We start from the raw sequence: 27,610 nt of genomic DNA, 5'->3' as shown, positions 1-27,610 counted from the left end.
ATCTGGCTGGGAGACAGCACAGAGAGACTGACTGGCCATCCATGGAGTAAGGCCTGCTCAAGTTTGAGCTCTTGCGTGTATAAACTATGTGATGTTGACTGGCAGTTTAAACTCTCTTAGTTTCAGGCTTCTCATTTGCAAATGGAAAAAACAGTAATTCACAGGGTTCTTAGGAGGATGAAACAAGATAATACATTTAAAATGCAATGGAATACTATGCAGCCATCAAAAGAAATGAAATCTCGCCATTTGCGACAACATGGATGGAACTAGAGCGTATCATGCTTAGCGAAATAAGTCAAGCGGAGAAAGACAACTGTCATATGATCTCCCTGATATGAGGAAGTGGTGATGCAACATGGGGGCTAAGTGGGTAGGAGAAGAATAAATGAAACAAGATGGGATTGGGAGGGAGACAAACCATAAGTGACTCTTAATCTCACAAAACAAGCTGAGGGTTGCTGGGGGGAGGGGGGTTGGGAGAAGGAGGGTGGGATTATGGACATTGGGGAGGGTATGTGCTTTGGTGAGTGCTGTGAAGTGTGTAAACCTGGTGATTCACAGACCTGTACCCCCTGGGGATAAAAATATATGTTTATAAAAAATAAAAAATAAAAAAAAAATAAAATAAAAAAATAAAATGCATGACCTAAAGCCTGGCACATAATGGGCATAAAGTGGTCGTTGCATGCTCCTCTTCCATTCCACATGAAACCCAGTGTATTCTCAGTGATAATGAGGCACACAGTATCATTCGTTCTTGTTCTATGGACATGATCATAAAATGCCATATTTTTCTGTTTAGCCTTACTTCCTCATAGGGTCTATTTGGACTTTAACCACTTGTATGGCATCCAAATAATCAAATATGTATTAAATATTATAGGATTTATTATCTGTCATATAAACTTAAAATTAATATATAATATTAAGACAATATAAAATATGTGCATTTCCTGGGATTCTTTAATCCTAAATTCAATGGAAGGCAGCCACATTTACAGGATAGTAAAGGAAGAAGAGGTAATTTAAGCAATAAAGGGGGAGGGCATATAATTTTGGGTTAAAGCTCTCTCTAAACAGGGAAATCCAGGGTATACTGCTGGGTGCACAGCAGAATGGTATTTATCACCCAAGTTTTGGTGTACCAACCACTGTGTCTAGTGTGATGTTAACAGACACAGGATTTTTCAGTGGAAGCATCATACATCATCTTTCAAGCTTAATGTCAGTTCAGATTCTCATTTTTCCTTCCATACCCCATTGAAGTTAACTTCCTTCTTTCTAATGCTTTATTTACAGTTTATTTATTTACAGAATATTCTTATTTATTTTAATTTTTTAAGATTAATTTCACTGTCCATTTACCGAAATCTTCTTGAATCTTTTAAAACTCATTCACGGATATATTATTCCTCCTACTTTTACCACCATCTAATCTGTTAAGAACATTAATGTCTCTATCCCAAGCATCAGTTAAAACATGTATGCTCTAGGGGCAGATGGAAGCAGGACCCTGTGCTAAGTCACAGGAGAAGAGTCACCTCGGCACTACTTATTTTGGTTTCATCAAACTGTATTATTGTAGGTCATGTGTTAACTTTGGTGTTTACAAAGTTATCATGAATATACTGTTTACAGTATATGCCTCACTGAAACCCAGGTATGATTTATCTGTAATATTTTCCAGCTGTTTCCATCTGTCATAATTTGTTCTAAGTGAACCGATTCTGGCTCCTGGTGATCTTACATCCTTTCCTAATACTTATAAATCCAAGTATTAAATCATTAATTTTCATCTCCTGCCTAAGACTGATTTCAACCTCACTTGCCAGTAGTTACAAATAACTGTAGCCTTTCCATTTTTCATGTAAATCAAGGAAACATGTGTATTTTTTCAGGCATGAATGCCTCTCTTATTCTTTAAAGGTTAAAAAAAAAGGGGGGGGGGATTCTGCTATCATTTTTGTAGGTGCTTTTTACCCCTTAGGAAATGTTTGAGGCCAGAAATGTTGGGTATTTTTAGGGCACCAGCCCTCTGGGATTCTCTCACTATTGGGATTTTCCCCTACTGTGCTCCTCTTCTCATTGCCCTCTCCTCTCAGGCTGGTTTACTTTCAGCCTCCATCTCTTGGCATCTGCATATTCAAACTCTGCTAGTAGGTTAGTATCCCATTGAGGTTCTAGTACTTCCAAGGAGTCATCTCTGACCACCTCATTTTCTCCTTCCTCTTAAGTTGTTATCGTAGTTTTCTGCTCTTATGTATGAAGTTTTTAACTCTAGGCTGCAAAACACTTGCATCTTTGTCTGGATTGGAGGGTGCCCCAAAGCAAAAACCTTCTTGTTTTTCTTTTTAACCACCAAGTAGTTCTTTTATATGTAGAGTGAGCACTGAGAAGGGTTTTCTGACTAACAACACAAATAAAATCTTTCTCATCACATGCCCAGAGTTAGACCTCTGATGAGCTCTGCCCTTCAAAAATCAGTTGCAACCGTAAGAGACTCTTATTTATAATGAACAAACTGAGGGTTACCGGAGGGGGAGGTGGATGGGAGATGGGTACTAAGGAGGGCACATCTTGTGATAAACACTGGGTGTTATATGTAAGTGATGAATCACTAAATTCAATTCCTAAAACTAACATTACACTATTTATTAAGTAACTAGAATTTAAATAAAAGCTTGAAGTATGAAAAAAAAATCAGTTGTAAAACTGGAACTGGATAGATGGCATAAATTTCACCATGGGAAAATGCATTTTAAAAAGATCAACTTTGCTTTTAATTGACTTAATCAGGATTCTTTGTGTTGAACAAGGTAGACAACTTCCTTAACCTGGATTAAACCATAAAAGAGTTATTTGACTCCTATAACTGAGAAACCAGAAGGCAAGCCTCGCTTCAGGCACAGCCTTAGTCTAGTGTCACCAAAACCAGTTTCTTTTCCTTCATTTGCTCTGATACTGCAGATTTACCTTTGTGGTGGTCTGTATTGTTATCTGTTGCTGCTGGAACAAAGCACCATAGAGTTAGTGTCTTAAAACAAAGCATATTTATTATTTTACAGTTCTGGAGGACAGAATTTGGTAAATGGGTCTTCTGCTGCAGTCAAGGAGCCTGCATTCCTCCTGGAGACTTTAGGGAAGAATCCACTTCTTGCCTTTTCCAGTTTCTAGAGGCTTCTAGACCACTTCCAACAATGGCATCACACCTCCCTCTCTAACTCTGACTCTGCTTCCCCTTTCCATTTTTAAGGACTCTTGTGATTATAATGGGTCCACCATGGTAATCCAGGGTAGTATCTTCCTCTCAAAATCCTTAACTTTATCACATCACAAAGTCCCCTTTGCCACTTAAGATAACATAGTCACAGGATTCTAGGGATTAGGATGTGGGCATCTTTAGGGCCATTATTGACCCATCACAGTCTTCCCTTTAGCCCCAAAGGATTCACAGTCATCTCCATGCAGACTATATTAACCCCTACCCAGGATCCCCCACCCATCCAATTTTTAATTCAATACATCATCAACTCAGAGTCCAAAATCTCATCTAAATATCTTCAGCTCATCGGTCTCAAATCTAAAAAACCAGTTCTGGGGCAGAGTCTTGAGTATGATCCTGATACGGGGAAAGCTCTCTTTACCTGTGAAACCAGCAAGCAAGTTGTCTGTTTCAAAATTCAGTGGAGCCATAGGCATAGGAAACTGCCTTTAGACATTCTTGTTTAAAAGGGAGAAAGTGGAAGGAAAAAGGGAGTTATTAGTTCCAGCAATTCTGAAATCCAGCTCAGCAAGTATCATTAGTTTTCAGGGCCCAGGAATAAGTATTTGTTGTTTGTGGTTCCATCCTCCAGGCCCATTGTTCTGCCCTCTAGGTTCATATCTCTGCCCTTGGGATTATCCTTCCTTTTGCTCATGAAGGGTGGGCCATCTTGGCAGCTGAGTATTCTTTTTTTTTTTTTTTTTTTTTTAAATTCATTTTGAGGGTGAGAGACAGAGACAGAGAAAACACAAGCAGGAGGAGAGGCAGAGGGAAAGGGAGAAGCAGACTCCCCACTGAGCTGTGAGCCTGAGGTAGGTCTCTATTCCAGGACCATAAGATCATGACCTGGGCCAAGGTAGATGCTTAATCATCTGAGAAACCCAGGCACATCTGCAGTTGAGTATTCTCGATGGCCTGTTTTCTAGAATTATATAGGAGTTTAGGAGTCTGAGCCTTTTTCACTTTGTCTTTTCTCTGTCCCTTTCGCTCCAATATGGAAGTTTCCCTTCTTACAATGTTCTCAGAAGCCTTATTGGTCACTCATATATGTCTTGAGGATTTCACTCCATTGGATAAAAGGTCCCTTTGCAGATCTTTTCTGGATAGTCCCTTTGCCACTCCTGCCTTCTGCTGAAATAGCTGACAGGATCTGTGAGTCATGTGCTTAGTCACCTCAGAGAGCCTTCCATGTGTCTGACTATTCTGACCTTCCAATCCTTCTGAGGCATGAGCAAAAGGTTGTCCAGTCACACCCTTAGCTTTCTCTCCAGAACATACTGTCTTGATAAGCAATTTCTTAATTTCAGTGTCTCTTCAATCTGGATTAACTGAGAATTTCCCAAGTCTACAAATCCCTTTTCTTTTTACTTAATGGTTCTCCCCTCAACCTCTCTCTTACCATAAGCATCAAAGAGAAATCAGGTCCTATCTTAAGGATTTTTGAAATCTCTTCAGTTAATATCCAAATTCATCACCTAACTGTAGGACACAATTATGCCAACTATTCTGCCCTTGTAAATCAAGGATTCTCATTCCTCTTGTTTCCAATACCATATTCCTCATTTCCTTCTACCCCTCACCAACAGCCCCACTAGGGTCCATATTTCTATCAACGGACTCTTCGAGGCAGTTGAAAATACTTGACTCTCACACGACTTAAAATTCTTCCAGCCTCTACCCATTGCTCAATTCCAGTGCCACTTGCACATTTTTACGTTTTTTTTCTTTTCTTTTTTTTTTTTTATTAAGCAGTATCTCACTTCATGGGAACAAAATCTGTATTAGCTTCCCATTACTCCAAAATGAACGGTAGCAACTTTAGTGTCTTAAAACAGTACAAATACATTACCTTACACTTATGGAGGTCAATCTAGATATTAGGATATGGGCATCTTTGGAGGGAAGGGAAGGGAAATTATTCTGTCTACCACAGGTTTTTCATAGGGGTCTGATGGAAGTGCCAAGATTTCTCCTCCGTTAGCACCTTCTGTAAATCTCATATGCTTCCACAACTCAGAGGAAAAGAGGTTTCTCCTGGCAGTGTCCTTATGAGAGGCAGAAAGCTTCTCATTTCAAGAAGCCTTAGAAAATATCTCCTTTGATCTGATTAGCTGACAGACTCAGCTCTGACTTTGTCACTATGATCAGAAAAATAGGTTATTTTGCATGACTGAAGGGACTCCGGGTCCTTCACAGACTCTGCAGTTGAGAATGTAGAAGAGGATTTCCTTCAGCACCTGTTACCAAAAGAAGGAAGAATGGATTCTGAGGGGAAAAAATGTCAATTAAAATACATCCCTTCATCCCAAGACTGTAAATTAGTGAAGGGCAATGACCATATCACCCTTATAGTTGTATATTCAGTATAGATACTACATAGCTCAAATGTTTAATACAATAATTAGCATTCTTAAATAACTGATGAAATGATAAGTTATTACATGGCCATGTTCACATGATTGAAGCATAGTCAGATTCATAGCTTAACATGTATCATTCGATGAGATGTTAGTGTTTTTGCAAATATATTTCTGAAACACGTTAAAGAAAATATCTTTTAAAGTTAGATGATGATATTAGGAGAAGGATAGAAATTGGTTAAGACAGTTTTCTGAATTAAGGTAGGACAAGAAATATAGTTCCATCATGAGGATCTTTCTTCCTTTTTTTTTTTTTTTTTTAAAGATTATTTATTTATTTATTTGACAGACAGAGATCACAAGTAGGCAGAGAGGCAGGCAGAGAGAGAGGAAGGGAAGCAGGCTCTCCACTGAGCAGAAAACCTCATGCGGGGCTCGATCTCAGGACCCTGAGACCATGACCTGAGCAGAAGATAGAGGCCTTGATCCACTGAGCCACCCAGGAGCCCCCATAATGAGGATCTTAAAAGGAATTATAGATCTTGAATTTAACTCATCCTCCTGGGCTAATCTCAGAAAATCAATGTTCCTAATGTTTTCCTCTCCAAACATGCACATACACACATAATTTAGGGTCCTTGTGGTTTGCAGAAATGTAAATATTGATTAATTTTCCTTCAGAACTAAAAAGTGTGTCTGGGTTTCTGTGTGTTTTATTAGCAGATTAAGCCCCAGAAGGGGACCCAAAGCACCAAATGTCATAAAGACCATGTGAAGAGGATTAATCATATTAACCTATTTTTCTGTGGCTTCCATTTCTTTCCTCTTCCTGTCTGATCTTCTGGTCCCCTTTCTTCCTGATAAGGAAACTGGATGGGAAGTGAGTCTAATACCTCTGAGAGGAGCAATGAGGCGGTATTGTGTCTCTCAAGTAGAAAGCATCACGCTGTGAATCAGAGGATATTGAAGTGTTTATAAGAGTAGACTCTGGGGGTGCCTGGGTGGCTCAGGTCATGCCTTCAGCTCAGGTCATGATCCTGGGGTCCTGGGATCCAGCCGGCATCGGACTTTCTGCTCAGCGGGGAGCCCGCTTCCTCCTTCCTCTCTGCCTACTTGTGATCTCTGCCTGTCAAATAAATAAATAAAATGTTAAAAAAAAAAAAAAAACGGAGTAGACTCTGGAGTTATCTTTTTAAGGAGGAGAAGGAGGACATACTGAGAAAGCAGGTACAAGCAACTGTCAGAGGCTAGTTGTGGAACCAAATGAGTATCTAAGAGGAAAAGAAGCTGATGATCTTTTTAGAAGCCCATTGGTTTATTTGTGGACAAGATAGCCTGGACTACTCAGGGTAATAGAGTCAAGAATGGTAGCTAAGAGCAACTTAATCACTAGTCATACTGAATTAGACTGAGCAATGTCCATTTAAAGGAAATTGAACAGCAGTAACCACTTTTGCTTCCCACCCTCCTTTTACTGATGAGGAGAAAGAGGACCATTCCATACTTTCTAATCCAGTGGTTCTTTCTATCATTTTGGTAGGGGACATGCTTAGATTCGTTTTGTGCATCTAATGAAAGCTAAAGATTCCCTCCCTGGGTGGGGTTGGGGGGAGAATATGTACACAGTAGTCAATCTTTTTTTTTTTAATAAAATTTTGGGACATTCATGAACTCCCTGAATTTTGTCAGCATGGGACTCACAGGAAGATTCATAGACCCAGTAAATGGTCCTTCTTCTAAACCCGGATCCTTCACCTTCAAAGACTCATCCACTGATAAGGGAGGCTTTGAGGTGTTTTGAGAAATTTGGGGGTCACCAAGAGTTCCAGTGAAGGGTCAAGAAATTCTGCAGCTGAACAGCTCCTTAGAAGAACTTTCACCAGAGTGGTATTTCTATCATCATCCTTCCTGGCCAAATTCATTCATTTGTAAGTTCACTTATTCAGCAAAAACATATTAGAGTGTGTGGTATTATTCATCCTATGCCAGATCCATGGGAAGCGCAAAAATGAATGACATACAATCTCTCCTCTCAAAGGAGCTTGAGGTCCTGCAACGGAGATGATACATGCAAAGAAAGTTAGCTTAAAACAATTTCTGAGAGGGCTTTACTGTTCACTTTCTCTAACAGAACACCCCCTCATTAGGTGGGCCATTGTTACTTATCATGATTTTTAAAATTATCCCTTTATGCCTCTCTTTTAAATGATCACAAACCCTTGAGGATAGAGACGGAGTCTTATTAAATCTCAAATCTATATTTCATGGGGGTTAATAGGGCACCTGGAACATGGTAATGTTTTAAAAATTGTTGAGTAGGGGCACCTGGGTGGCTCAGTTGGTTAAGCGACTGCCTTCCGCTCAGGTCATGATCCTGGAGTCCCAGGGTCCAGTCCCGCATCGGGCTCCCTGCTGGGGGGGGGGGGAGTCTGCTTCTCCCGCTGACCTTTCTCCTCTCATGTTCTCTCTCTTTCTCTCTCTCAAATAAATAAATAAAATCTTCTAAAAAAATTGTTGAGTAGAACACTGAAATGTGTTTGGAGAAGAGAACCCAGACTAAATAAGATGCCTTACAAAAAGAGGACCCTGGCTGTTGTGTCAGGAAATAGTGATCTGGCACTTGTCCCGTGTGTTTCTGGACCTCAGTTTCCCACCTGTCCTGGAAGGGAATTGAAGTAGGTGATTCTTTCCAATGAAAAATTCTGTTTTAAATGTCGCTGGAAGGGGAGAAAGAAGTAAATGCCCTGGCCATCTGACGCAGTTTAAACACTTGCCTTGGCTTTATGGTCAAATAACAATAATTTCCCAAAGGTTGAATGTCAAAAGGGGTAGCTGAAAAACCCCAGACGCTCAGAACTTTCCCTGGCTCCATTGACAAAAGTGACTTCCCACGCTTTGCCCACAGAGGGCATCCCTGCTCATTGATATGTAGACCGGGCTCAGGCAGCTGCTGAAAGCCTCCTCCGACCGCTCTTTTTTCCCTCCACCGTCATCTCTCTGCCCCCACCCCCTTCCCGTGGAATCTTCGCCTGATCCAGTTCGTTTCCCTCCGGTCTCCGCATTTTCCCTTCCAGCCCTCCACTTCTCTGGATCAATGGATAGTACAGCTCCAACTCCCAGCTCGCACACCGCTGGCAGACACCCCAGTAACAAGTGAGAGCGCTCCACCCCGCAGACCCCTGCCTCTCCTTCCTCGGTCCCTTTGGCTCTTGGAAGAAAAACCAACAGCATCCCCAGCTCTCATGCGGATTTCGCTTTTTCAACTTTACCCAGCCGCGGACGGGGAACCAGCCTCAACCCTTTAATGCACAGCCCCACCACAGGATTGCTTTCTGTCTCCTCTTGGTCCCTTCTGGATATTCTCTTTATTGATGACTCCGGAGCCCCGCGGAGAGCTGTCTTCCCTCTTCGCACTCCCTCTGTCTCCTTGAGTTAGTTTTCTAAGGTTTTCCCCGGAGCTCGGCATCTCTTGGACCGAATGGAACTTTTTGCTGCCTCCTTTGGCTGCTGATTCTGTCAGTGGACGAGGAGAGAGGCACAAGAAGCGCAGGGGAGGTGGAGAAAGAGGTGGAGGAAGAGGACGAGGAGGAGGAGGAGGAAGCCAAAGGGGCTCGGCGCGTGTGTGTGCATGTGTGCATGCGTGTGTGAGTGCATGTGTGTGAGTGCCGCCGCTGCCCAGGACCTCCGGCCCCGAAGGTGTTGGCTGAAATATGGAGAATAGTCTTGGATGTGTTTGGGTACCCAAGCTGGCTTTTGTACTCTTCGGAGCTACCCTGCTTAGCGCACATCTTCAAGTCACCGGTAAGAGCTTCTTTCCTTTATCCGCCTCTCACCCATCCCCATAGTTACCCCCCTTCCCTTCTAATTTCATCTGGGGAGTATTACCATTGGGGTATCGGAAGAAAAAGCAAGATGATCTGTGCTAGCTCTGCTCCCCCTCTCCTCGCTGATGATAAAAGACTGGAAGACTCCCCCCCCCCCCCCCCCCCCCGCCAGGGTGGAGGATGTTGGCAATTGGGGAGAGGGGCGCCTCTTTGCTCTTTTAAATCCGGTGCTTGCATCTTTCATTTTGCAAATACTTGAGTTGGTTTGGAGAGCTCACTGACTGGGGCAGGGAGGAGGCAGGTGATGGGGATGTCGTTGTAAGGAATTGGGTTGGATCCTTAAAGCCTTGGAAACCTACTGAGAAGGGGTATTGGGGCAACAGGACCGAGTAGGGAGGTCATTCATGGGGTGCTTGGGGAAGTCTGTGCAGAATGTAAGTAGTGGCACTGAGTCATTTGTATGTGCTTATGTGCGTCTCAGGTTTGGATTTTTAGCCCTGATGATTGAGAACCAAGAAAGGGACAGCTAATGTGGTTGGGTACTTTGGGCGAGAGGATGGTGGTGCCCAAAGAAGCAGAGAGTTGCCAGGAGGAAAGAGGCATGTTTTATTTTTATTATATTTTATTGTATTTTATGCAGTTAGCAAGATAAGTCTCCATATATCTCCAGGATACTTCCAAACTCCAAATAATTGCTATTCCGGGGATCCAGCCCCCTGGCCCTGACATTTGGCGAGCGCAGTTTCTAATTAAAAATGTCAAAACTGGGATTGGATTGGGTTATAGCAGGAGAATGGGATCTAAGGGATGCTCAGGGCTGCTGCAGTCTCCTAATACAGAGCTGGGGGTTTTCACGGGCAAAAGAAGGGAAAAAAATGCAAAATGACTTACTATAACATCCATTCATTTTGCTGGGCCTCACCACAAGTGTAGGTAGGCACTGGGATACAGGGGGCGGACCTGGCAAGGAAGGAGAGGGGAGCAGCCGACTGAGCATTCAAATCCCTTAGGAAACTACCTTTTCCCTTTTCTTTATCCGAAAGGAGAGGAGGGAGCCTCTGGCAGGGGCCGAGCATCGGTTAAGAGCCCTCAACCCACGCCTTAGAAATTAACAGGGAATGGAATGTGAATCACTGCAAAGCGCCCTGCTGCCCCGGAGCCCGCAGTCCCAGCTTTCTTGTTCCGGCTAAGTGCTGCAGGGTCCAGGGTTGCGAACCCCGTGGAGAAGGCGCCTCTCCCCGTGGCTAGGGACTCAGTCGAGCACGGGGCCAGCGGAAGGCTCCCCAAATCCTGGCACCGCCGGAATCTGCGCATCCACACCAACCGGACTCCTCACCTTCCTTTGGCCTGACAGAGCGAGCTGAGCGAGAGAGTGAGGGGTGTGTGTGTGTTTGTGCGTGCGCGCGCGCCAGACTGATCGAGCTAGTGAGAGGTGTGTGTGTGTGTGTGTGTGTGTGTGTGTGTGTGTGTACACGCGCGTGCTCACAGCCGCATCTGCGCGACAGGCAGCCCGCGCTCCCGCTCCCTCCCTCCCTCCCTCTTGGCCGGTCCCCTCCTCTTCCTCCTCCCCGTCGGTCTCTCTCTCTCTCTCTCTCTCTCTCTCTCTCGGAGCTTTGTCCTCGGCAATTACTCCCTCTGAAGGTGGGGGTGGGGGGGTATCCTCTCAGTAATGAATAGGTGTCTTTTTTTAAAAATTCCCTCCTCACTCGATGCTAGAGGCTGCTTCGAGGAGGACCCTTCTCCACAGAAGACAGAGTTGCGCTCTTTCAGGCAGTTTTTGGGACACCCCCATGGAAGGGAGAGGGGAAGTTGACTGGGGGCATCCTTCAATGCGTGGAAAGTCTACTAGGCTGGGCCCGAAGTACCTTGGCTGAAAATCTTGCATTAGACAAAGGTGCGCAAAAATGGACAATGACGTTTTGTCAATTACACTGAAATATCCTAATACTGTTACCCAAGTGACTTTGGCCAGCGGTGGGATAAATGAATAGGGATTTATATATGTTTTACTTATATCTAAATTAAATATTCCCTTCCCCTTTATTTTTCTTATTTAGAGATCTGGGGCCATACAGTATTACTGCTTTATTTTAATTTCATCCTCCTTTCCACAGACAAGTCTATGCTTGAAGAAGCAGACAAAAATATGCATATACAAAGAGATATGCCTGTGGATAGGCTTGTGGGTCTAAATTGTCACGCTTTTCTATACTTCTGAATCTATTGCTTGTTAATTGCAAATGAATTGTGACGCATTTTTGCAGAGGCCCTGGGAAAGTAGATGATGCAGTTTTGAGATATTGCTAATTCTCATCAGTCTGGTCTTTGCTCATTAATCTGTTCTCCTGTTTTAGCAGCAATTTCGCCTCTTCAGGAACGTGGAAGGGAATTAATGCTGAAGAAAGCATGGTTCACGCTATGAAAGGACCAGTAGGAGGTGCCCTTAAAAAGACCAAATGCCTAGTTTACCGGTAGTGAATTTCCCATTCAGCAGGATGTTTCAAAGACTTTGTTGATTGGTAACAAAGGATTATGGAGACTAGCACAATAGCACTGGATATTTTCTCACTTCCTAGATAAATTCTGAAGCTGCTGTAGATTTTTATGAAATCATTGTTACCTAACAAAGGGCATCTTAGAATAGTGTTGGGGTAAGACTAGATGGCAGCTTTTCAGTTAGCTTTTCTAGATGCCATCTCCTTATATATTTGACTTGAGCCACAAGCAAAAGTACTAAGTAGAGTCTCGAGATCTCCAACGAGATGAAAATTTTAAATGTGAGATGTTAATGAATGCAATAGCAGATATACACGTCCATTAAGGAATTCTCTATATAGGAAGTACCCCTTATAATCCCCCAACCTTAGCAGATCAGACGTCCCCTTCTGGATTTTTGCGTTGAGTGGAGCTTGGCAGTCTCTGTGGGTGCCTGGGCAGCCTGGGTGTCCACTCCTCTGTGAGGGTGGCAGTATGACTCGCCAGCGACCTGTCACAGCATCCATTTCCCACACAGCAGCAGTTATCCTCTGAGTTATGAAGCATGTGGAACAGCCACCACATGTGTTATATGTGAATATATTAGACTCAGTGCATTTGCTTTAATGCTCTTAAAAGCTGGGCTGGCTTGAGCTGCTGATAGGCATTTTTTTTCTGGGGAGAGATTTATAACTTCTCAGTGTGTATGACTTACATTTATTCTCTGGCAAGTTAACCTCTCAGCAAACTTATTGTTTGCATTGAAGAGGAAGAACTTTAATACTATCTAAATTCCTGAATGCAGCCCTGCTCAAAGTTTCTTTTGGAGGACAGGGTATTTGCAGGCTGTAGAATGGTTTTCTCAGAAATGGGAAACTTGACTAAGCGATATGAGGAGGTAACTTGTGGGTAGAAACAGGATATTTTTATTTTTTTCTGGAGACCGAAGGGTTGGCACCACTAGAGGAATCCCAGCACTCTCTCCTCAAAAGCAATCTTTTCTGAGAGGAAATGTTTTTTCCCTCTCTGGCTTGAATCTCTACTTTCCTACATCCAGTCATCTAAGATTCTTCAAATGCATGTGATTTGTTCCGGGAAGGTTTTCTGCTGCACACAGTGGGGTCCTCTAGTACCATCTCCCTCCTTTGGAAACCAGCCCTGATTTAAATCTTGACTTCTCAGCCCAGACTACTTGTTCATCTTTAGGTAATGCCACGTGTTTACAGGCAGTGCTGAAGTTTCCACACAGTATCTCTCTTTCCATGGAAGAGATTATATTTGGGGCCCTAAGATTATATTTTGAAGGAAATGTTCTTTGGAGAATTTTTTGCCACCCTAAACTTTGCATGTAAATCTTCCTCCTCCAGCTCCTACCAGACAGGATAACTCTAATAGAAATGAGAATAGTTGTTTTTGGCTTTCTCTTCAATGAAAACACAATCAGAATCATACAAAAAAAGGGGATTTCCACCTCCACCTGCCCCCTTTCCAAATGTGTGACATTGGGCTGAATTCACATAGTGCCAGTTACATAAAGACACTTCTGGAAACTGTCATGATTTCACTAGTGTGTGAGCTCTTCTTGCCTGGCTATAGATCCTCCCACTTTCTTTGGGTATGACCTGTATCGCTCTCAGGAACTTGCGTCAAGTTAGGAACATATTGCTCTGTTTTGGTGTTTCCTACACAACACGAGATAGAATGATACATTTTTTAAAAAAAAAGATTTTATTTATTCATTTGACAGACAGAGATCACAAGTAGACAGAGAGGCAGGCAGAGAGAGAGAGAGAGAGAGAGAGGAGGAAGCAGGCTCCCTGCTGAGCAGAGAGCTGGATGTGGGACTCGATCCCAGGACCCCAGGATCATGACCTGAGCTGAAGGCAGAGGCTTTAACGCACTGAGCCACCCAGGCGCCCCTGAATGATACATTTTTAGTGAATTAATCTACCTCAGATGATAAACTCTTAGATGAGCTGTATACCCAAATCTCAGGAAGTCTTAGTTTGCCTATGTAAGGAGAATAACACCCACTGAGGATTACTTGATAAATTAACTGAAAATGAAAAGTCACTGGGTTCTGGAGAAATACTGTGATCCCTAAAGTGGAGTGGTACACACTGTGTACATTGACAGCTCACAAAATGTGAATGTGGAGAATCGTTTTTTTGTTTTGATGCTTCAGAGGAGGATTGAAGAGTTTCACAAATTGTCCCAACACTTCTACCTTGAGTCATAGACTGGGTTCGAACTCACCCTTGACTAAAACACACTGAATGGAGCACCCACGTGCTGCCCAGCACATGGCTCTGTAGTCACGAGTGGCCTGCTGACTTCTCTCCAGCCAGGCTGGAAGAGTCACAGCTCTCCTCTTTAAACCCTATGGCATCAGTCCTGCCTGTCCTGATACAGCCCAGGAAAGGCTTTGTCACCGTGAATCCTGGCCCCTGGCGCATAGCCACTGTGTTTAAAATGCTGTGTTATACTTTGCACGGTCATGGGGATTTGTCTTAAAAATGAATTTTTAGAAATTTCATGAGTGTTTCTTTTAGTGGAGAGTGGAGTTGTACTCTGAAGACAGCTGAGTAGTGCTCTTAAGACAGGAAACTCTGACTAGTGGCCTCTCAGCTAGTATTATTGAAGTTCTAGAGCTCATCAACATTAAGAAGATACAGGAGTGCGTACTAGAGGCTAGTAAGCAATGCCAACCCAGACATGCTGTTGTTTTCAGGAAGCGGTTATTGGGTTGGAGTAATATAACTTTAATTTTCTTCCAAGTTACTACTTATCAAAGGTCAAAGCATCTCTTAGTAGTAGTATACTATCTGTAGCATGGCGATGACCCATTTTTTCTTCAAAACAAGACCTCAAGTAAAGCAAATGCTAAACCTGTCGATAAGACAGGATGAATGATCCGGATTTTTTCCCATATAGACCAATTAAAAAAATATGCAAGATAAAATTACGTGTTACATATGCCAAGTGGTTAATAGCAAAAAATAGAATGCAAATTTTTGTGCACCTTTGTAATTGCAGCTCTCAGGTAAAATTACAGTACAATTTAGAACCACACTTTTGCTTCCTCCCACAGTGGAGTTATTGATTCCTTATCTTATATTTCTCTAGCTTAGCACCGTACTAACACGCAGAAATATAGGTCGGCTGATTGATGATCAAAATTACTATAGTGCTTTAAAGTTCTTTGACAAATTTTAGCCCGAGGTTAACAAAGCAGCCCCATTTCACTCAACCGTTCAGCAAATATGTTTTCCTTAGTAGTTTAGAAATGCCTGAACTCTGTCTGGTGGTATGGTTTAGAAATATGTAGTAAGGCGTACAGTGGAGTATTCCTTTTTTTCCCACTATTGATGTTGATTTGCCAATGGTAATGCTAGTACATGCTGCTTTTTGTAAATAGCTTCGAACAACCATATTATTCACAGCTTTCATTTCTTGGGGGGAAAGTTCAACCAGAAAACACACAAATCATTCCATATGTATTGATCATATTTTTAAAGTCTATTATTATGACATGTCTTGGGTGGGAAAATTTCTCTTCTTTGCTAAATTCCCTAAGTCCAGTGCCTATAACTCATGTCTTATTTTCATGATGTACTTTAATTTAATTTCACAGATCCAAGTTCTGTGACTTCTTGCTTACTCGTTCATCTCACAGTTTCCAGGGAGGAGGCTTCTTTATATCCCTTGTGATTCTTACGATGGTACTTCACCATCATAATGCTTCAGGGGTATGTGTTTCAATTTGTGGGATTTTGCCCTCGTCCTTCACTCATCCTTTAAAGCTTGGTTTTTGCTAGGAGTCTACTCCTGAGAGTACCTAGGGCAAAAATAGTCCACTGAATTAATCTTTATAATGCGGTCTAATGAAAATACCAACTCATTCGTGCATTTTGACCTAACAGGGCTAATGACTCCAACATTATTCTAGCATCAAAAATATTCTTAAATATCTTTGACAATTTTATAAGAGAACAGAGGAATTAAACAGTTAATATAAATGTTATCTACTCATGTCAGTTTTCTCAGTAACAGAAATTTGTGGTTAAATGGGAACATTTTTAGATTTCCTTATTTTTCCAAGGTCTTTATTGACTCACTTAGCTGTTTTAAGAATGTTAGGATACAATATAATCTTTCTTTAATAAATCCAAGTTATCACCGTGGCTCGGTTATTATGTTACCTGATATTATAGCAGTGAATTCTGAAGATATTACATCATGCAGGGCTATTTATTTTTCCATCAAGTGGCCATGGGTTGCTGCTTTTCTTTTCTTCATACTTTTATTCCTGATTTATAAAATGCATTTTATCTATTTGATTGGGTCCAGCTGGAACTTCTTCCTATTGTGAGACTTCTTCAAAGTAGTCCTTTTCTTTTCTACTTTTGATTTTCTAAGAAATAAGGGACTGAGGTTTTTTTTGTAGCTCTGCCTAAAAAGAGATTCTAAATCAGGACCAGAGTCCTTCCTAGAGGAAAAAAGAGCTAATTGGTTTAATCTAATGGGTTTGTAAACATTTCTGAAATTTATTATTACTTTGGATGTCATTTTTCTTCATGAATCATGTTTTTCCTTATTAAATGAGGATGCAGACTACATAACTTTTAGTTATGACATTATATGATTTTTTATGAACTACCCTATATATACAGTGCTTGCTAAAATTAATAATCCATTGACGATCATGATAATAATTATAATGAAACAAATAACCCATGTACCACCAACAGTTTTCTTAATTTTATGTTAATTAGCCTTTTTGCCTTCATTATAGTCTTGCTGCTTATGTATGCATCTTTAGAATATTACTTTGCTTTACTTGTATTTAACCATTATGAAATAAATGTATGCATTCTTCTCTGATTTGCATTTTTACTAAACATTAAATATTTGAGATAGATGTGAGGGTTGATGATGCATATTGCTGTATTTCAGACTCTTTCTTTGCTTTATAATATTCCATGATATTAATTAATCAGACTTTGATCTACCATTGATGGACTTTTGAGAAGTATTTTCCTTTAGCCAGCAATGATGTTATGAACATTCTTATGCATGTCCCCAAAATTAAATTTGCCATCCTGTCTAGGGTGCATATACAGGAGTGAAATTGTTGAGTCATAGAAAGGACATCTTTACTCTTTGGAGGCGGTGACAAGTTTCATCTATTGAAACTCTCACCAAGAGCATAGAGAAGTCCCCTTTGCCCCATGGGATGTGAATTAGCATCTCACTGTGGTTTTAATTTGCATTTCCCTGATTGTTAATAAGGTGAACATTTTTCCCCCATACATTTAGTGCTCATTTATGATTTGAGCCAGATAATTCTATTTCTCCAGCTGAACAACCATTTGCTTTGGAGGTATCAATATTGTCAGTAGTTATTCTGCTTTTCCTACTAAGCAACCTTTTGCTTTTAGGCATAGATGTTATCAGTAGTCTAACTTTTAGGAGGTTGTTGTCTGATACTGTATCATGCTTATTTTAGTGCAGACTTTCCTTAAACACCTTCCAAATGGAAAACAGACACTTAGCCACTGTAAGATTATTAATTATCTGTAGTAAATCTTGCATTGTCAGTATCCTGCCTTATCCTTATGATTTTGTCTTTGTAGCATATGACTTACAAGGAAGCAGGGTGCTGGGGTACCAGGCTTAATCTGATATATAATCCCCTGAATATCATGAAACCCAAAGACCACCGAATCACATAAGTAAAAGGGGAGATATGAAGACTTGGTTAAAAATCTTAGTCTGACCTTTTGAACTTGGGTATGTTTCCAGCACGGTAAAATACCTAGACCCAGGGTCACTGTTACATATATGACTGGGGGTTTCAAACATTACCCATGCTTGCACACCTCCCAGTTTTTGTTTGGGTTCATAATTGTTTCACCTGTTCCCATGGGGAAGACTAATGAAGGGCCCCGGATGAAATAAAGCAATGGATATTCCAGCAGTGGCTTTGCTGGTGTGTTGCCTCTGTTTTGACTCATTAGAGACATGAACCAAGGCTGAGACATCTGAGCAAACCCTCTGGACCCAGAGTTCTCAATCCATTGTTGCCACATCTTTTCTCAGCCTCATGGGATCCCAGAAGAATATAAATTAGAAAATCTGCAAAGCCTTCCCTTTCATGTCTAACGTCTAGGCGAGGCTGTTCCCTGCAGGACAATTTCTAGTTATTTTTTCTCTCCGGTTTGAGACATCTCCAGGGATGGTTTGTTCACTGTTTCCCTTGGGAAACTTTTCAGCAGCATATCAGTTCTTACTGTAAAAAGTTTATTATATATTTCACCCTTGATAGTTCCTATTCTAAATGTGTTTCCCATTGCTCCTGTCACCCAGCTCTCTGACTCCTATTTTCCCTTTTCAGTGACATTCTGCCTCTTCTATGCAGAAACACGTTAGGTAATTCTGGCCTCAAATCATTCTTGTTTTCCCTTCCTAGTCTTCACTTGATGAGACTATAAATACTTTATTTAGTCTTTCTCCATACTCCTCCAGAAGCTTAATCATGTTTACTTTTCTTACCTGAACTCCCTCTAGTTTGTTTATATCTTTCTGGCCATCAAGGGCCCCCAGTTTAATGTGCTTTTCCAAGGAGGCTGTCCCGAGTCATATATTAGAAACTACAGATTTAGCAGAGTCTTTGACTTATTGTATAGTCATTCATGGGTACACATTTGTCTCTCTTCAAATCTGTGTTCTCATTTAGATAGGACTGTCAGTGCCTAATAAAATCATTGAGGTATCACAGGATCAAGTAAGATCAAGAGGTTGATTCAAGATAATAGTTACAGAGCATTTGCTATGAGTTTCAGAGAATTAAATGAAAGTCTTAAATGTGTTTCTGCCCTCCAAGGGTTTGTCACCAAATGAAGGTGACGGGCACAGACATGGCTAAATAGAATATGGGACAGAATGAAGTCCTCACTAAAAAAAGGAACACAAGCAAAGTGGGGGCAGACTCTGAAAAATATCAACCACAATATTTATGCATTATAGCATTAATATATTAATATTACCCAGATGGGCTGACAGAGCCAATTCACTCATCCTTGTATTTTTAGGTTGATTGGCCAAAACAAAACAAAAATAAAAGGAGGGAGGGTGAAAAGTTGTCAGTCACACTTATCCCAAGCTGTAAGTATGCTAAGAATGAAGATACTGGAGGTATTCCTGGTAGATCAGATGACCTGTTGCTATAAACCCATCCCTAGACTTCTATGACCCATTTTTTCCTTATTTGTTGAGTGTGTGCCAGGCACTGTGCCAAGGCTTTATGGAGTTTTGAGCCTAGTGAATGCAAGTGATAATCACATAAATATGTTAATCCATAATTTTTAATGAGAAAAGGCATTGAAAAAAAAAAAAACATGTATTGTAGAAGTGTGACTTAGACTGTATATTAAAGGAGTCATCCCTGAGAAAGTTGTGATGGACACCTGAAAAATGAGTTAACTTAATTAAAGAGGGGATGTTTGAGAGGGGTTGGTAAAAAAACGTGAGCGCAAAGACCCTGTGGTGGTAGAAGCATAGTGAAGTCAAAGAAGATCAGTGTGTCCAAGGCCTGAAGAATTAAGCATTATGATGGCTCAGCTGAGGCTGGAGAGTACTTTCGGATCCTCTTTCTCATACACAGTTTACTGTTTGAATGGACTGAAATGTGTCCACAACAAAGACCTTCTTCTAATCTCAGCATGGTCATTTAAAAATTTAAGCAAACTACATAGGCAATCTTTGTCCTGATTTTCATATTATCTATCAGGTGTGAATTTATGAACCTATCCTCTGTGTCTAGAAATACCTTAGGGGGTTTTGTGGACATACCTAATGTGATAAAGGAAAGGAACTTTGAAGAGTATAAAAGACTAGCAAATGCAAATGATTATTAACAAGCATGTGTAACAGGCTACTCCCCCCTTGGAAAGCCATCACCGTGTAGAGGGAAACAGAGCTTCACCTTTCCTACACAAGTAGGATTGTCCTGGTGTTGTTTCTTTTCACTATGGCTGCCTTTGAAATGGGTGCCTGATCCCTCTTAGTAAATTAAACAGAAAAACTGAAACTAAGATTTTTTTTTTTTTCAGATTATTTTCCCGGTATGTTCACATAAATTTTCTCTCCATTACTGTTTCTTAAAAACATGGATGAGTATTCTCTTAGCTTTAAGTTACAGCTCAGGTAGAAGTCACTGAGCTTGCAACAGTCCCCACCCCCTGTGGCGAGGCGAAGTCCCCACCGCGTCCTGAGTGTGGTCTTTGGTGTGATGAGAGGTAGTGCCGCCCGTGGAGGAAAGCTCTAGCTAGTGGGCTTCACCTTGGCTTCCTCACTGTGGAATGGAGACAAAACCGGTCTCTCTTTTCTAACTCTAAACTGGAGATAAAATCACTTCAACATTTAGATAAAAAAATAACTAGTCTAATCTCTACAATAAATATTCCGTAAATGCTATTTTTTTTTTCCTTCTTATGGGCTAGATTTATGCTGGGATAATCTTTATAAATAGAAAATTTCCTAAGCATGGCAGGTCATCCTAGAACCTTCCTCAATTTTATTATTGCAGTTGAAGAGATTTTAAAGTCTTAGAAATAAAGACTCCAATAGCAGTTTCGAAAGCCAACCCATGCTTAGTTGAGGGCCCAGGGTTTGGGAGGCCATGGTCCCTGCGTTTGCTGCAGTTAGAAGCTAACAGGTTCTGCTGAGTTAGACCTGACACAGTGCAGTACTGCTCAAACCCGGCACCACATAACGCACCTCATGTGGATTCCTCATACAAATTAACCTCCTCCATTAACACTCTCTGATTAACCACTTTCATTTCCCACAGACGCATTGATTCTAGCCTCCACTTAGCATGAACTCTTGGAAGCGAGCACTTGTTTGGTGAATGTGTAGCGCTAGGTATAATTTGTCCCAAAGGTCTTCTCTCTGGAGGAGGGGCTCTCAGCTTGGCTGTGTATCAATGCCCAGCCCTCCGTCTTAGCAATGAACTTAGACTCTCTGAGATGAGGCCTGACATAGGGGTAGCTATTAAATCCTCCCCAGGTGATTCCAAATTACAGCCAGGTTTGAGAACCAGTGTCTGTAGGCCTTTCTCTCTTCAAAGGGCCATCCAGGGACTGGCAGCCTTTGCAACTCCTGGAAGCTTTCTGGAAATGCAGAAATTTATGCCACACCCAGACTTACTGAATTAGAATTTCTGGTGACTGAGAAACAGGGCCCTGGGACACTAGGAAAGGATCCTTGCTCTATTTCCTTGTAAACAGCTGGTGAATGGGAAAAATGCTCCAGCCATACTGGGCTAGTTTGAAGCCTCTTTGTAGAGCTTTGACTTCAGGAGCTGGTCTTGCAATGGCAAATGATGCCAACATCAAAGTCTTCTGGCTTTTGGTTTCGTGGCTAATATGTTTCTTGAAGGCCATGACATATTTCATTTTCCTTGAGATGAAAAGCCCTTGAAAATGGTCTGTAGGTGTTCCATCTGCCTTTCCCCTTCTTTTTTCATTGATGCTCAAGATAAGAAGGCACATTTTAAAAGGGTCTGCTGGCTTTCATTCCATATTTGTCACCCGCCGCCGTCCCCTTTCCTCCTTAAAAATACTTAGGCCCAGGGAAAAAGGCAGGCACTTGAAAGGGATGGGGGAACCCAGGATGCTTCTTCAAACTCCCTCCTCCGTGTCTCAAGTCTGATGCTAAAAATGCATCCGTGTTCCATGTGAGACCATGGCGGAGGAGGGGGGGTGACCCCATGGTGAACCTCACCCTGTGATTGGGAACTGTCTTCAGGCCATGAAAAGACCCAAGTGCTCCTCTGCCTGGGCTTCTGTGACAGGGGAAAGAGGGCAGAACTGAGGTTTTTGAAGAGGAAAGCTGTACAGGCAGAAAGCTCAGTGCAGGGTTTTGAAGCTCTTGCCCTGCACTGTTGGCAGATAGAAGAGCTTTAACCAGCGTGCTCCAAGTCAGACTGTACGAGAAGAGAAGACAACGTGGGGGCTCAGCTGTGCAGACGAGATCAATCTGAATGAAAATCACTAGTGTTCCTCCCGGTAAGAGAAGTTTCTGCTTAGCTCATGAACTGTAGGCCCTTTTCTGGTCCCGGTAGAGAATGAGTAGGGCTTTGTGAAAGGTTATGTAAGGCTGCTGGTTCTCTTCCCCCCACCAGAGTAAAATTCTATTCATAGAGGGGTGACACAGCCTCTCAGGGGAAAAAAGAAATGCATTTCCTACCTTATAGGTTAGGAGAGATAATTTAATCAGGCTTTAGGAAAGTATTAAGGAAGAGAGGGTGAACAAAATCATAGGCAGTGAGAGTGGGGTATGGGGAAAGAAATAGGACTGTGAGAGAACATCACGGCCCTGGTCCTGGTTGCTACAGCATTTATGGGGTGCCATTTGGGTTCCCATCCTTCTGGGACTGAACAGTTTCCCAGGAAACAGGACTTTCAGTGTTAACAAGAAGATGGACCCAGGTTAACTGGAATGGTGGGTCACCCTGAATTTTGTATCTGGAGTAGGGATCGGCCTGGGGGACGTTTTGAAGGGCATTCGACAGTGCAGTGGTAGTGTAGACATCATGTTGTTGGCCAGAAGGAGGAAGAATTGGGGAGTGGAACAAGGCATGTTAAGGGGAGCTGTTCCAACAGTCCAGAGAAAATGGGTGCCCATTTGGAGGTTTAGAAACAAATTGCACCCTTGCCCATTGTATTTGGCTTATCCAGACCTTACCTTCTAACTCTATACTAAAGTCAAAGTTGACGTCTAAAACTCAAGGCATGTGTTTGTTTGTTTTGTTTTCTTTCAGCTAACTACCTTGTCAACAAACAAACAAATAAAAACCAAATGAAAAGCCCCCCACAAAACAAAAACCAAACAAGAAACCTATCAAACCGCTTATTTTCATTATCAGGGTATCTTTTAGACATAGTAGGATGATGTATTTATTGGTGAAATCATGTCTAAAACCTTTGTGTTCATTGTGCTTGGTGCATATTAATCATTCAATAAGTAGTCATTAATGAATTGGTTTCCATATAATGATTATTCTCAGGTTTGCAGGGAATCTGAAGTTATTCTTGTGCATAGGCCAGAGAAAGTTTAGCTAAGGCTATGTTAAATACTAGAATACTCTGCTTTTAACTCGAGAAATTTATTCTTTTCCCTTTCTCCTTCTTTATGCTTGATTTTTTTTGACATGACAATATTACTCATTTTATTGACAACATTACAGATTCTTGTGAAAAAATCTAAAATCAAGGAAATCTTACAAATATTAAAACGCTGACGTGTGTGGGGTATGATGTGATGAGTCTATGGAATTTGCTCTTAATAGGCCCCATTACTAATGCATTTGGGGCATTTGTCAACTCATATGTCTGAAAATGGAACAGAATAAAATAGGTGAATAATTATTTCCTGCATCATGTTCCCAGAGATAGATTCTGTGTTTTCCCTAAAAGAATTGTTCCTGAGGATTAGGATGAGTCAAAGAGTTAAAACGTTATTTTTGTAGAAGTCAGTGGAAGCCAGGACAAGACAACAGAAATAAGAGAGTCACCCAGAATGAAAAGGTCAACACTTTGTGTGTTTCAGTGCATTAGTTAACCAGGAGAGGACCTCAGTGTTTGTTTAAAATGGCCCTCTCATTGTACTGATGACCAAACAGGGTTCCAGAGAAGTTAACTGAGCCCCCGAATTTTAAATCCAAGAATGAGTGCCCTGAGACATTTCTGTACACATGGTATTGAACCTTGGCTCTGCCAAATTTAACTCTTTGACATTTATCAATCATATTTCAGAGTCCTCATCCTTAAAACTGGGAAACCCATTGCCATATGGGTTTTAAATTTTATTTATTTTTTATTATTTTTAAATTAAGTTTTTTTTTTTAATTTTAATTCCAGTGCAGTTAACATATGGTGTTATATTAGTTTCATGTGTGCAATGCAGTGATTCAGCAATTCTGTTCTGCGTGGGTTATTTTTTTTTTTTTAAACAAATTACCCTAAAGGATTAGTGTAGTTCTTGAGAACAATGTGAACTTTGCTATTTCTGTGTTTATGCATTCATTCAACAGACCGTTACTGAGATCAGGCTTGGTTTACCCATTTGTTGGCTCTTAACGGTAGATGTAAGGAGCATATGACACACTGCCACTCTTCTTATAGAGAGAATGTTTGGGGAAATAAGACCTGGGCAGATTAAATATGAAAAGGAAAGAAGAAAAGGAAAGGAAAAAAAGAAAAGAAAATGAAAGAAAAGATGATTAACCAAATGTGTGAGGAGTGTAGATAGAGGACAGGAAGAGAAATACTTTAGAAAGACTTCATGAATGCAGTGGGATTGAGCCTGGTGTGCAAGTTGGTTAGAGAATAAGAGAGGATATTTCTATATGGACATTACTCTTTGCATATTCAGGCTCTAGGAGAAAAGAGGAAAAATGGTGAGCACTTCACTTCCAGGAGCCAGCCACCCCTTTGCCATCGGCTCCAGTTCTCATCACCAGCAATGGCTCCTTGACTAGTTTTTTCCCCAACAGATTTGTAATAGCCTAGGAGAAAAAGGGAGAGAAAAGTGACAAGGTCACCTGAGAAATATAGTTGTATTACTATATTAGAAATATAGCTGTAAAATTACATAAGTAATGTAATTTTAGAATGAAGAGGTTTTGCCTGCAAGGCTTTATCTAATAATTTTAAGGAGGTCAGAAGGATAAATTGGTCAGGAAAGGATAGATGCCATCACACACCACATTTTGAATTTGAGATCTAGTGGCTGATAAGCATATTTAGGCTCTGGAACTCCTAGAATAAGTCAGTGTTTTCATCTTTTTCTTTTCAGCACAGCTTTAAAATGTGTAGCAAACTTTGGTTCAGGATGCCAGACTCTTTTATTACTGACACATAAAGGGTGTTAGCTAGCCCATACAAGATTTTCTGTTTATTTAACAGCCAGAGGGCAAGTAGCCCAGCTCAGAATTTTTAGCTTAAAGAATTCTTCTTTTGTTCTTTCTACCAAAATGCTTAGTCATACAAGGTTATGATAATTGATAATTGCTGATGGTATTTTACATCTGACACTTACATTTTCTAGTGGCTTTCCTACCCATTGTCTAAATTCATCTTTCACTACCTCTAAAATGTAGGCGAAATACTCACACATGTTTTGTAAGTGAGATTTGAAGACTTGTGATCCGTGATTTGTTTCAGATCACACAGAAGTTACAGGTTCTGTAAGAAAAACCCAAGTGTCCTTACTGAATCTGTTACTCACTAGTACATATCTGACACCTTCCAAAAGCAAGAGAAAAACAAAAAAGCAAGGCATCCCATGTTTTTGTTCCTCAAAAGTGCATGTACTTTAAAAAAAAAAAAAAGACATCCAGCATCAAAATCTTACCTTTCAATAGCATTCTCCAATAAAAGGAACAAGAGTCACTTGGAGAAATGGTTGATTCTAGGACTTAGACTAGAAATATATGAGAAAAGTCTGAGGCATCTGATAGTGCCAGAAAGTAAGGAAGTTCTTTAAAAGAAATGCAAAACCTACAATGATGAAAAAAGTCGAAGGGACATGGGAAACAACTGAAAGCTGTCAATGGCCAATGTTGAAACAATGTGAGAAACACGATAAATCAAGTAATTCTGGATTATTAGCCCAAATACAAAGTAAAGTCCCATGAGTCCATACTGCTACAAATAAATGATTGAATAGATAAATGGGAGAACGTAGACAAATCTATGCTGAAGAATTCCAAAAATTTTATATAGATAATTCACCCTCAGGAAGTGGAGAATAACCCCCACTCTTCCACAGGGGCTGTGAATAGCGACTTCTTCCAAAAAGTACAGTATGCGTGCAAGGAGGAGAAGCCAGTAACTTGAGAGAAGAGAAGCCTGACAAACACTATGTCGGCCAGATGGTCAGGATCATCATCAATAATGATAAATCATGTTAATAACAGGTACCGCTGGTATGGGATGAGAAGGGCACTTCATCTCTGTGATTTTTTTTTTCCCCCCAAACCCATAGCCCTAGTCTGGTCATGAGAAAAACAGCAGACAAATCCTAGTGGAGGAGCATTCTAAAACATACCTAACCATTATTCTTCAAAACTATTGAGGTCACAAAAAAGAAGGATGGTTTGAGAAACTGTCAGTGCCAGGAGAAGCCTAAGGAGATGTGATAATGAAATGTAATATTCTATCCTGCGTCAGATCCTGGAACAGAAAAATGACTTTAGGTAGAAACTCAAGACATCTAAATAAAGTATGAATTCAGCTAATAATAATATGTCGGTATTGATTCATTAATTTTAACAACTGTCATATCAGTATTTTATTAATGGGGAAACTTGGTGTGAGGTAAATGGGAATTTTTTAGACTATCTGCACAAGTTTTCTGTAAATCTGAAACCATTCTAAAAATTTTTATTAAATATTAAATGAACATCTTATTAATGAGATGCTAAGCAGAGTATTTAATCCCACCAAACCCATCTCTTCCTTTTAAAATAATGTCACTCTTGTATGGTTATCTGAGAATTAGAGATGATGTCTGTATAACCCTTAATATCTCTACATCTTTCTCAGGGTGCGGTTGCATCTGCTCACAGGTCTGTGTCTTAAAATGCAAATGTTCAGGGGTGCCTGGGTGGCTCAGTTGGTTAAGCGACTGCCTTCAGCTCAGGTCATGATCCTGGAATACTGGGATTGAGTCCCACATTGGGCTCCCAGCTCCACGGGGAGTCTGCTTCTCCCTCTGACCTTCTCCTCACTGATGCTCTCTCTCACTGTCTCTCTCTCAAATAAATAAATAATATATTTTAAAAAATGCAAATGTTCAGGATCCCCCTCACCACCTGAATCAGAGTCCCTGGGCAGCCCAGGAGGGACTAGGAAATAGGAATTTTGGCATGCCTTCTAGGTGATTCTTATATGCATTTAAGTTTGAAAACCACTGTACTTTGCTGTATATTCTCTTTAAACATTAATCATGGTAATTCTCTACTTACTGAGCCAGTTTTGAGCTCAGGGTATGGTTTTGAGGCAGGTAGACTTGAGTTTAGATCTTTCCGAGTGGGAGAACTAGAACAAGACACTCTACCTCTCTGTGCCTTAGCTTGGGCAAACTAAGAATGAGAAGAAGGAAATGAGAAGAACCTTGAGTTCCATGTTGACTTCCTTGAACAGCAGTGCCATCGTGGGATAGTTCTTCTCCAGGCTTTTTGTGATCGTGAGAAATTAAACCTTTGTTTGGCTTTGAACCACTGTAATGAGGTTTCTATCATGTGTGGCCACACTCAGTCCTAACTGCTGTGTGTTCCTAATATTGAGTTTTGTACTCCTCATCGTAAAACAATGAGGAACTACTATTATGTCCTGTTATAAGTGACAAAAGTGAGACACCAAGAAGTTGGCTAATTTTTCAATGTCTCCATGCTAGTCAATTTCAGACCTGTGATTCAAAACCTGCTTCAAAATACATGTTCTCAAATCCATACTGTAATTCCTAGATAAATAGCACTTGCTATTATTTTTATATTGCTGTTATTTTATAATATTCACCTTTCCTCTCCAAATGGGCAGCATTTTCCTATGAGCCATTTATTATTTAGACACTCCTAGATTATTGAGTATCTAAATAAAAACTCAATTTTCTGT

Source organism: Mustela lutreola, chromosome 11 (assembly GCF_030435805.1).
Source record: "Mustela lutreola isolate mMusLut2 chromosome 11, mMusLut2.pri, whole genome shotgun sequence".
In the NCBI taxonomy this organism is placed as follows: Eukaryota; Metazoa; Chordata; class Mammalia; order Carnivora; family Mustelidae; genus Mustela; species Mustela lutreola.
The sequence above is the reverse complement of the archived record's forward strand: the minus strand, read 5'-3'. Positions refer to the sequence as shown.